Source organism: Pinus tabuliformis, chromosome 3_2 (genome assembly GCF_031772625.1).
Source record: "Pinus tabuliformis cultivar Carrire ecotype Pingquan chromosome 3_2, CPIR1, whole genome shotgun sequence".
NCBI lineage: Eukaryota > Viridiplantae > Streptophyta > Pinopsida > Pinales > Pinaceae > Pinus > Pinus tabuliformis.
In genome coordinates, this window is record NC_142302.1 from 186,585,558 (window position 1) to 186,596,598 (window position 11,041).

Genomic DNA, 11,041 nt, shown 5'->3' on the forward strand with positions numbered 1-11,041 from the left:
AAAGCATAATTTTTGAGTTTGTGTGGAATGTATTGTATTATCGAATTATAAAATATGCATAGTATCAAAGTATTTGAATAGCATAAGTGTTCAGGAAATTCGAAAAGAATCCGAGAGAGAGGAAAACGCACAGAGGAGTATTGCGATGATCAGACAAGTTGGAATATGATTGAATAACCAAATCAAAACTCAAGAGCGGTAGCATTTAAATAATACACAGAACAAAGCTCAGGAAGGAGTCAGGTTGAAGAACAACTGAAGACCGTAAGGCGAGAATAATAACACAGACAGAGAAGCAATAATACTATTACATGGTGAGATGCAGAATAATGTAGTAGTGAAGCACAATCGTTGGATCAGTCAGATCAAAAAACAAGAGTGAGGGAGATAGATGGCTAGGATTAAGTCACGCAAAATAAAGTCAAGAAATGAAGAGATCAGATTAATCCACCTGTTAATGGACACGGGTTAGTATTCGCAAGGGGTAAGTGGTATCTCGTGTGCTCGAAAGGTCGTAAATGGTATTTGGAAAATTCACACGATCAACCTTAGCAGTTGACACGTAGCACACGGTGGAAAGAGAAAAACACTTTTCTTGTGTGCTCTCAACCTAGTATCGGTCGTGCAAGTATATGCGTGAGATTGCGCGATAATCATTGGATTGAGTGGGATTGATAAATGGTGGGGATGGGCCAAGCTAGTTGGCGAGTGGGTGATGGGATAGCTGTTGGATCAAGCGATACAGATCAACGGTGGATATCGGCTAAGCTAGTTAGCGATCGAGTGACGTGATAATCGTCAGATTAAGGAATGAGATCGAAGATGAAGGTTGAATGCGCTAAAGAGAGCATCGATATATGCGGCTAGGCTGCACCATTGGGGTATGTTAGAGTCGGTCTTGTAGCCCTCCATCAGCGATCAAAGCTCTTTGTATTTGCATAAGTAGGTGTCTCATCAGTGTCAATTTTTGCATCCCATTAGGCATGCCATAACCCTGATGGAGGAGCTGGTGTCTTTGTCCCCCTCTTGGCATTGCTGGATTAAGTCATTTCAAGTCCTTAGTCACTTTCAAAGCTTGTCTTGTCTTGTCTTGAGGTCAAATTCCTAGGTCTAGGGTTTTGGTCAAGTTTGTTTACAAGGTCATGTCTCTGAAGGTCAAATGGTGCCCAGCAAGCCAGAGGGATGATTTTAAAGGTGTTTCTTCGCAAATTTCAATCTTGTACAGTAAATTTTCACCTTGGATTTAAAAACTCTGTTTTTAAAGCCAAGGTCATTTTTCAAATTTTTGTAAAAAGTGATGAAATTTCAAAAAAGCTTCCAAGGACAGTATGAAACCCTGGCTCCCTTGCCAAGATCCCTCAGATGCTATCCCTGCAAAAAGAATTGAGCAAAAGCATTAAATCAGTCAATTTCAGGACAAAGGAAACCAAAAAGTCAATTTTATAAAGTGTCAAAGAAAAACATTTTAAAGTGGGTTTGGGCATGAAATTATTTCAAATCAAAGCTATAAAGGCCCAATCTCCCTCCATCGACCCTCATTGTGCATCCAAGTTACTTGCAAGAGTGATTGAGTGAAAGTTTGAGCGAATTTGGGAGCTGGACAGGCGCACGACCCGTCAGACCAGGCGCGCGACCCGTCAGGGCACCTCCAGCAGTGTAAAAATTACACGGGCGCGACCCGTCAATGGCGCGCGACCCGTTGGGCAGTGCGCGCGACCCGTCAGGGTTTCCTCCACAGAAAATTACCAACAAGCTGCCAAGCGACCACAAATTGTTCAAGCTTGTCCGGTAGGCCTTCAATCATATAAATTATGGTTTGCTAAAGCTTGAGAAGATCATGATAATATTTTAAGAGCCTTCATTTGCAAGTAAAGACTCCATGTTCTTTTGCTTGAGAATATCAAAGTTTCTAAGGTTTATATGCTGTTTTAAGGTATCCCCTTGTTATCATGTTCTCCCCATTTCCCATTTCTTATTCCTTTCCATTCCATGTAAATTTCCCTTCCAAATTTGTGAAAGAAACCTAAACTCTACCCCTTTTCCCTAAGAAATAAAAATCAAACCCAAACCCTACCTCTCATAATATCCATGTAAATGAATTTGTATAATGATGTATATGCAATGATTTTGAAATGATCTTCCCCTAAATCCCTGTTTCATTATTATTCCCAATTTCCCTGTAAAACATCCCTTCCCTAACATTTCCCTTGTGCTCCTTGTCCCCTTGAAACAGCATTTTAATCAGCAGTTTATAAAGCAGAAGCAGCAGTATATTTCAGCCACTTTGCTCCTGAAACCATGTCAGAAACCAAAACCGACTATGAGCAAAGTGATGACCGTGAGTCAACACCAGAAGTTGAGCCTGCTCCGGAACATGAAGAACCATTATTGGGCGAGGATGCACGTGTGCAAGGCGAAGATGAAGATGTTTCAAAGGCGGTTGGCCAAGGCACAAAAAAGGAGAAAGAGGCCTGATCCCCTCCACATCTTGGCCGAGGCTTCCTTGAAGGACCAAGGCACTAAATAGCCTAGCCACAACACAAATCCCAAGAAATTTTGAGCATTTTGGGTAAATTTTGGTTTTTTCAGGCAATTTACAAGTTTTCTCCATTAACGGGTCTCACCCCCCGCGCGACCCTTCATCTTGGCAACTCCATTTTGCAAAAACTCAGCATTTCCAGATTTGTCATGAGAAGTTACATATGCTCATCCATGGAAAAGATATGTTATGAAGTTTTGGGCCTCCAGAAAGTCAAAAAACAAGCAAAAAATGACTTTCTGCCACATTTTTGAGACACAGAAAGCAGTCTTGGGAGATTGCAAGTTTGGAGGGGCAAATGACCACCAAATTCAGAAATTCCAGTTGGGTTGGAAAGTAGACTCACAGACCTTTCCAACAAGCCTACTCTTGCTCAATTTGGCCACCTAGAAGTGCCCCAAAAGTGGTCCCAAAGGCGGGCGACTCGTCAGGCAGAGGCGCGCGACCCGTCAGGCAAATTTCTCCAAATTTCAGTGTACAGCTCAGAAAAACGCAGTTTGACCCTGTTTGACTTTTTGGGGTGGATTATTATCCTCTTTGATGTAATTAATGTACTTTTATGACACTTTTACACTTATGTACCTCTTCTAGAAGATTCATTCATGAAAAAGGTGAAAATTAAATGAATGAATTGGTTTCCTAGCTTATAGAGGCAAGTTGTTTTGACTGCCTAGATTTTAGTGCTCAGTTTAGAATTGGTTGAAACAGCTCCTAGAAGGATGAGCTCGACCCCTAGAAGCAAGGGAAGAGGTTGGCTTGCCTATATTATGTATTTTCTTAATCATTTTTAGAGGTTGGAAGGTTGGACTCTTGAGGGAGAAGCTATCATTGTATTATTCACTGTATCTCTGCAATTTTTGGTTAAGGAAGACCAGGGTTTTGCAGTCCTTTTTGGGATTATTGTGGTTACATGTATTGATGGTGTGTTTCTCTATGTACTTGTAAGTGTGTTATGTGAATCACTTCCTTTATTTTCCTTCTGCACATTAAGCAAACGAAGTGTTAAAGTAAGAATTCATGACTATCATGCTCTGCTTTTAAGTTTGTTTAATTTCAATGTTTTCTACTGTTTAAGGAGAATTCAAAGTTATTGTTTGATCTCCTTAGCTCCTCACCTGTCATTCCTGACCATCCACCTCAATGAAAGGCATCAATACTGTCTCCTATCTCGCCCCAAAGAACCCCCTGCAGAAACTGTGTCCAATCCCCGCACCCAAAATTGCCATCCCCTCAATTTGCCACCAAAAACCCTAAAAACCCCAAATCAACCTTTTGATCAGTTTACTAGCCTAAAATCAGTGTTACCTTATTGGTCATCTCATCCATTGAAGATTTTACCGAGATAGACCGGAGAGAGCCCTCTCCTGCCCTGTAGGGCTAGCTACGAGCCTAAGTGGTTTGATGTTGCCTTGAGGTTTACCTTTCTCAGCTTGAGGTGAAATTTCAAGCGCTAACATGGTATATGCGACTTAGGCTGGCATCATGGTCTTTAGTAGGCTGGGTTGTTGATAAATTTGGTTGAAATATTGAAGGCAACATTGTTATATGGATAATGGACAGTGATGACTCTTGAAGGTTGGTTCAAGAGGGAGAGGATCACCTCTCATTGAAGATAAGTATTTCTTAACTTATGATGCTCCTTTATGTCTTTACTTTTGTCTAGACTTATGGATCTGATTATTGTTTTGACCATCACTTCTTGCATGTATATTTGAGTATTTGGATGTTTCTAACCTCCTTGATGAGATGTGTTAAGATGATCCTTATTCAGGATCATTTGAGATGTACGAAAGAAAATCTAGAGTTGGAAAAGGTAAGGAGGTACCTGATGAAAATATGACTAAGTTCTACATGCTACCTATGTCAAATAAAAGGATGCACATGTATTTGAATAATAAAAGGTATGCATGGTATATTGTTTCAATGTTATGGAAAGGTAAGCCCTAATGTATGATGATATTGTCTCCTTATCAAATGGTTCATGCATATGAAAGTGATTTAAATTCATGATTCTTATGATGAAATTATGAACTTGATATTGCACAAGTATCTTACATAATGTATTTCTTGATTCTATGAAGCTACTTGGAAATATTGACTTTTGAGATATTGGTATACTTTATAATTAGCTAACCTCTATAATTTTGGATATCTTGATCCCATAAAGAAGGCTAGCACCTTGACTCTAGTGGATGATACTCTTGACACTTGACATGCATAAGACATGATGGATTTCATATATAATGTTAGGTCATTGATTTCTATATACAATGCTATTGATGATGCTTGTGATGAGCCTGATGAAAGTATGGAAAAAGGTTTGACAGTCTTGTTGTTTTGGTAAAGTTTTATTGAATGAAATGATTTGATCCTATTGACAATGATAAGCACGGTAACCATGATGATAGAAGTGTAACAATGAGATTGATATTCATGATCTTTTGTTGACCATGGTTATTTTTTGTTGTGCTTAGTGATTGTGGCATATGGTAAAATTGAATGCCCTAACTTATTGGATTGAGTTACGTGACAAAGAAGTAATGTTGTGATAATGAATATTCAAGCATGCTCTTATTAGCTATCTAACACTAACCCTTGATGAAAGATTCGTGTCATGATGTAATGGTGAATTATTTAATACTAACATATATGACCATGATGAATGTGTCTAACTTTATGATATAACAAATATGATGATGTATGCCAATATTATAAACAGGTTGATGGCATGAATGAGGATGACGAAAGTGGATTCCCATTCAGAGGGATAATATCTACATAATATATCTTCTCCTATTTTCATTTACTTATATATTATTTACTGTTGAAGTATTATTTATGGGCATGAATATAAAAATATCTGACATTTTTGATCCGCAACAAAGTTCTGATCTGGGAAGAGAGAGTTTTCCCTTACCCTAAACCTCAGTTGCATGGAATTAGGTTCACAAGTGCGATTGTAGCCTTTCAGCCACACAGAAGTAAGGTCAAGGGTGAGAATGTAGTCTCCCAACTGCTTATAGGGAAGGCCTATGGGTACGACTATGCCTAAAGGAAAAATAAATAAATTTTTGTGCATGAAATCATATGTTCACCTGAAGGATGTTACTCCTATAGATGTGGAGCAAACATGAGAAATATATGTGAGTTGGAAGGTTAGAATGTTTGCTATAATATGAATATATATACTAAACTTGTGTTTATAGGTGACCAATAAATGCATACAAATATGTCATTATGTTTAAATTTTGTGCTACAAGAGTTTGACATGATTTGGCTAATTGATATAGATGAGCAGTGTTTGGAGTTTTGACATGATGCTTGATATTTAAACAGAACTTTGAATTGATGTTGAGATATGTTATGGAAAATAGATCTCTCTATGATATCAAATTTGGGATTTGACCTGATGAATAATGATTTGATTTGACGACTAATGATTTTCCTTTATGACAATGATATATGAACATAGTATGGATGTTTTTGTATTGACATCATTATTCCTAGCACAATGGTTTAAGTATTGATAGTTTTGATTCCATATGAATATGGAACCTTCATGACTTATCCTTGGTGTATGCATTTTCATCTAGTGTCATAAATGACTTGTATTATGATCGTGAGAATGACTTGATGAAATTTGGATTGATATTTCTTATGACAACTTGTTGGCATGATAATAGATGAAGTCATGCCTTGATGAGAGATCTACATATCACTTGGTCTAAAGAATCCAATAATGTGATATTGTGATGATCTTGATATTGATTCTAATTTTCCATCTAAACTTTGATAAGCTGACTTAGTTTATTTTTTTGTACAATATTGTGAGTCTGAGCATATTGTTTTGGAAAAGTATTATGTTTGTAGAGAGCACTATATGAAGAAATCTCCTTGATCCAGCTATGTTTGCATTGAAAGTTATCTGGTGAAGCCAAGATGATGTATTGATCCAAAGCTCTACTTCAAAAATGTTCCAAGGTACGACTTTGATTTTTGAATTTGGATTTATATACTTATGGTCTACTCTTGATAGGAAATGAGCCTCTGATGATCTAAGTCAGAGGAAGATGGCTTTTGAAGCTTGAAATACTGAATCATGGCATGATGAATCAATTTTTGAAGTTGGGAAAATAAAATATATATTGCTAAACTATTGAAGAAATATTGGAAAGTGGAAATGCAAATCATTGGACACTCCAATTCAATTTCAAGAAGTTATGAATAAATATTGTTGAACTCAACTTGGAAACCGAAAATTGATTGAAGCATTGATGTTCTGTTTTTGAACACACACACACACACACATATATATGACGTGCATATAACCTGAGTCAATTCATGATTGATTTGCTTCATACACATTGAGTTTCCACCGAGAACCCTTCGAGATACTTGCGTGAGACAATCTTCCTGCAATATTTGAGGGTGTACTAATGATGATTAGGATCGTTATTGATGAGATGAGCACATTTGGATGTTGCCTTAGTATGAGATCTATCATGATATCTTGGATGAGAGGTCCATATCACGACTGAGGTTGAGTATGATGTTGCTATCATGACTAGCCATGTGGTAGGATGAAGAAGCTCCCTTGAGAGTTGTCTAAGCAGGATCTGTATATAACATGGATACGTTATGATGAAAAAAAGTGGGAATTGATTATAATATAATCCTGCATATATCTGGGACTATTACACTTTCATATATTGAGTCAATGCTGATGTACAGAGCAAGCTCAAGCTTCTGCTTGGCACCTCCTTGAGAGGGAGGATGACTATGGTATCCTTTTTGTGATATATATGATTATTTATGTTCTAATATGATATTTGATTTGATGTCCTATATGAACAAGATACAACTATTATTTAAATATGATGATTACCATATATGAGAACGATGATATGTTTTTGATCTACAGAGAGCAGGACTAATTAAGAACACTGAGCCAACTCTTCCTCCCCTGTCTAAGCTCCTAGGGTGTGGAATTGAGATAGAGGGCTCCTAGGGTTGAGGGAACTTTGGAAAATAGGGTATCACCCCTATCTATTACCCATAGGGTTGGAGTAGTATCTCACCCTATCTTGGTCTTTGCAGAGTATACCCCAGTTGGCATCATACCCACAAGCAGGGCTTGTTGGGATTGTCCCTCCCCATCTGGCCAACGGGTTGAGGAGGCTTGGAGGCATGTGATCCTTACCTCTTGGTAAGTCGGGTATCTCGTCCAAGCTCGGATTATGATGCAGGTGTTCTACCACATGACTATTGAGGGTCATTGTTGGGAAGATCAGTAGGAAATAGGATGGGTTGAGTAGTAGCTCCCCTATATCACCTATTGCTTGATATGGGGTCGTAGTAGTAGCTCCCCCATGAGATTTAGGGTTGAGTAGTAGTCCCGATGTGTTTCTAGGTTGATATGTTCTCCTTGATGATATGCTCTTCGATGATGATGTAGTTTGTAGATCTGACTCCCCGCCAATATTTCCAGGTAGTAGCCCGTTGACAGAGATTCCAGGTAGTATCCCACTAACAAAGATTCTAGGTAGTAGCCCGCTGATAGAGATTTTGGGTAGTAGTCTGATGAACAAAGGGTGGTATCTTAGGCTCCCCTATGATGACAAATTCTTCTTCTAGATTCGAGAATGTTCAGCATATGAGCAGGGACAATCAACAGATAAGAAAGAATGAGCAAGATATGAATTCAGATGATCAGTGATGATACGTAATGATGAGATACTTTAGATTGGATATGGTTTGATGACATGATACACATGACATGATGTATGTGGAATTCTCCCTTGTTGAGAGGGAGTGTTAAAAATATGAAACTATGGTAAACTTCCACTTTGGATAGCTCCCTTTACGTAGATAATGATTACATTGAATTCCTCTTTCTGAGAGGACCAAAATCAATCTAAATATCACTCAAATCAAATAAGGGAAATTGTACTTATGAAAAAAATCCCACATGTGAACATTTCATAAGGTCATCCCTAAATAAAATTGGACCACCTTGAAAGGATATAAATACAAGTGCCATCTACGTCATTTGGACACAACAATGAGACACTATTTTATCTTGTTTTTGGCTCGCACAAGTCTGAGGCTCATCCATGGAGGATCAGATTCACTCTAAGGTGAAATTGCAGGGTTTGAAGCTCATATCTCTAATTTAGGGTTTTGGGCCCCAGTCGTAAGCACAAAACAAGAAGGATTCAACTGTAGTCACATGCACATAAGCTCATCCATGCAACTAGAGCCTTCCAATTGCACGAACAACTCTCCATCCATGTGACTGGGGGTCTAGGGTTTTTGCAGTCTATATTTGACCCCAATCGCTCACGTGCCATAATTAAAGTAGTGGTTAGGAAAGCTATAGCTGCTCGCATGACAACTTCTCTGTGCAACCAAGATCTAGAAGATGAATTCTCAGTCTTCTGAAGATTTCGCTCAGTGACTGTAGGGTTCGGCAGTTGACTGAAGATAGTGATAGTTCATCACAATCTTCAGAATTAGAATTTTGAGCATATACATTGTTGGGTTCATTTCATGGATGTTGTAGTTGTTTTTTTGGTTAGTTGCATAGATGAAGGTATGAGCCATTGTACTCTCTTTTGCTGAATTATTTTATGATAATCTAAGAAGAATAATTTGCAAGGGTTTTCCCCATAGTGTGTTTTGCCCTAGTCTCCGACCAATCCTAGTTTCTCTATGTGTGAATGCTTTACTTCTATTGTTCCTTTATGTTCAGATGCATTGATGATGGTGATATTTTTGTTTCTACATAGTTGAAAATGATGATGAATAATGATGAAATATGAATAATGTTATGATTTTTGGGGTGAACTTAATGTGTTAATGAAGAAATGCAATTATCAAAGCAAAGAAAAATATAGCCCTATGAAAAATTAACATCCCCTTAGGTTCTAACCACTGCCTTCGGCGCTACAGAGATAGTGGCTCTGATGATTGCAAGGTCACTGTGTTAACCACTAAAGAGGTGTTAAACTCCTCAAGCTAGATGAGAAATGTGGTCCTACATTTCTATCAACCAAGCATAAGCTTGGGAATAAATTTATTAATGCAAGAGGCTAATCCTAGAATGCAAGTGTAAGATGTGAGTGCTCTTAAGGTGATATTATTTAGTTACTTATGTACTCAATTACAATTGTCTTCAATTATGAAGAATGAAATACTTAAACAATAGACAATATCAACCACAAGAGAAAGTCGTTAAACTCAATGGTGCAAGAAAATGTGACAAGTAATACCGATATATAATTATTAAAAAGACAAACCAATGATACTTGGTGCAATTAAAAATTTCAAGATTACAATAAATGAATAACCAATATGCCAATTAAATACACAACTAGATTCTCTTATTACTGTTATGATTAAACTTGATTATGAAGTCCACAAGAGATATCCAATTCAACAATGAGAAATGTATCTACTTATCGAACAATGATAATATCAATAAGATCACAATGTCATTTAGAGCAATTAATAAAACTTATTAAACACTTTATCAACTTGATTAGATCACTTATGTGTGAGAATGCAAGAGTGCAAATAGATGATGATTATGCAGAAATGCAATATGGATCAACCAGTAATCATGTGGCTGCAACAATATGAAAATCACCCAATTCCTCAAATAAACACTTATCCAAGATCTAGAAGATGTAAGAAACAAAGGCCAAATGAGATTAGGTGACTCTCAACCACTTTTAACACCATTGTAATTTTTATATCAGGCCTTATGCAGTAAATTTCAGACCTTAAAATATTATTACAACCCTCAGAAAATGATCAAAGGTGCATGAAGATGCAAGCCCAATGAGTGAAAGTGACAATGTGATGATGAAATATGATAACCAATGAATTATTGTGCCGTTGTTATGAAAATGTATCACTGCTGTAAGTGTTTTTAGGTTGTAGCAAACATATCAGATATGAAATTAACCAATCAGATCACAAGAAAACCACTTTTATGCACTCAAATTAGATTAGGCTTACTTCTTAATGAATTAGATGATTTATCAATGAATTTAAGCTTACTAAAAATGTGTTTAGGCCTTAATTATATTGGTATCATAAATTAATTCATAATTCAATTTTAGGACAATGGTAAAATTAGAGGGTTAGAGAGAAAACCAAGAGGCCTTAAGACATAGTTGATGGCTAGTTTGGTTTCCAATTAAGGTGACCACTTGCAAACACAATGTTAACCCAAAAATCACTGCAAAATGATTTGTTAGAGATAAAATACAATTCTATTGAAGAAACCTTTTTTTGCAATAAGATCTAGCCCTTCTAGGAATTACAACCTTCTTAATTCTTGCAAAATAAGTCCCAAGCACTACCTCTTTAGGTTGGGTAAGGGCTAGGGCCTTCACAAAATTGGTTTCCTTCTTGACTTGAAAATGGAAAACCTGTAAAAGTAGGGTCAAAAACCCTATACGTCTCACAAGAAAATGGAAAAATAAACTCCTAAAA